The following is a 1646-nucleotide window of genomic DNA, read 5'->3' as shown; positions in this document are numbered from 1 at the left end:
CAAGATCAATTGGGCTCTAATGATAATGAGACAAATGTGGACTGTTAGAGGTACTCAAATGGTGAAACAAAGGTGCCTCTGAATCTTTGAGAAAGCCAAATTGATGTGGAAGTGATCCACAAAATGGGTTTCACCCAAGACCCTCGAACCCGCATCTACAAACATAGAACCGACAAGCCGACTGCTGCTGCTGAACGATCTTAACCTGAAGCTCCTAACCCTTCTGAACCAATCGTCTATGTTTCATGCTCAATCGTCCTCATCTACTGCCATGCCCACGAACCAAATGATTATGGATGAGTTGGTTTCTCTCCGAGGCTACATCACTAACCGGATGGATGCTCTCGACTCTCAGAATCAACAAATCTAATATGGCCTTCATTGCCGCTCCTCTATGATGGATAGTATGGATATTGATGAAGACAATTCAGAGCTTGAGTCTTAGAATATCTGCTGTTAGGATTTTTTGGTTGTATTATTTTCTAATCTCGGACAAATTTTTGTCCTGCTTATTTATTATTTTTAAGTTATTGCTGCATATTCCTGGACAAGTTACTTTATGACGTTTTATGTTGTATTGTTCCATTCCTAGATACATGTTTGAAACATCTTATTTATGCATTGCAATACTTGCTTATCTATATCTTAATCCATACATGAGTATATGGTATCATATTGATATATCTTGATTATATAAAGTGTATGTATGCTATATATATTATGCTGGAATCTCTTTGTTTTTCTACTTTTTGATGAAGTCAAAAGGGGGAGAAACGTCGGAGGAAGTGTATTTTCTATAAAATTATTTCTGGCACATTACTCAAAAATATAGGGAGCATACAAGATAGGGGGAGCATACTCAAGTCAAAACTTCAACATATCTCAAAGTATGCTGCTCTCAAGAAAATTACAATGTCAAGAAGATCATGGTTCGTCATCATCAAAAGGGGTAGATTGTGAAGAAGATCTTTGCTCCTGACCTTGGCAAGGTTTTGACGAATACACCAACATCACCAAAAAGAAGAAAAAGAATAATACTTAACTGGTTTCGGCCTTGTGTGTGAATGGGATAATTATGATCGAAAGGATTTTTATCAGTCTTTATGTAGACTTTCAAAACGGGAAATAGAAATGCGTAAGCAACAGGGCTTTGGCGAGACCATAAAATACTGAGACATCCTATTTGCTGGATATCTCAAGCTTGAGGACTGTTCGCTTCATTATTTTTTGAGCTATGTCATCTTACCAAAATTTTCAAATCATTCTCAAATAAGTGACATAGAACTCCAATTGATGTATGCTTTAAAGTTTAACATCAAGATCAATTGGGCTCTAATGATAATGAGACAAATGTGGACTGTTAGAGGTACTCAAATGGTGAAACAAAGGTGCCTCTGAATCTTTGAGAAAGCCAAATTGATGTGGAAGTGATCCACAAAATGGGTTTCACCCAAGACCCTCGAACCCGCATCTACAAACATAGAACCGACAATCCGACTGCTGCTGCTGAACGATCTGAACCTGAAGCTCCTAACCCTTCTGAACGAACCGTCTATGTTTCATGCTCAATCGTCCTCATCTGCTGCCATGCCCACGAACCAAATGATTATGGATGAGTTGGTTTCTCTCCGAGGCTACATCACTAA

The sequence above is a fragment of the Lupinus angustifolius genome, unplaced genomic scaffold, assembly GCF_001865875.1.
Source record: "Lupinus angustifolius cultivar Tanjil unplaced genomic scaffold, LupAngTanjil_v1.0 Scaffold_156_4, whole genome shotgun sequence".
NCBI lineage: Eukaryota > Viridiplantae > Streptophyta > Magnoliopsida > Fabales > Fabaceae > Lupinus > Lupinus angustifolius.
The sequence above is the reverse complement of the archived record's forward strand: the minus strand, read 5'-3'. Positions refer to the sequence as shown.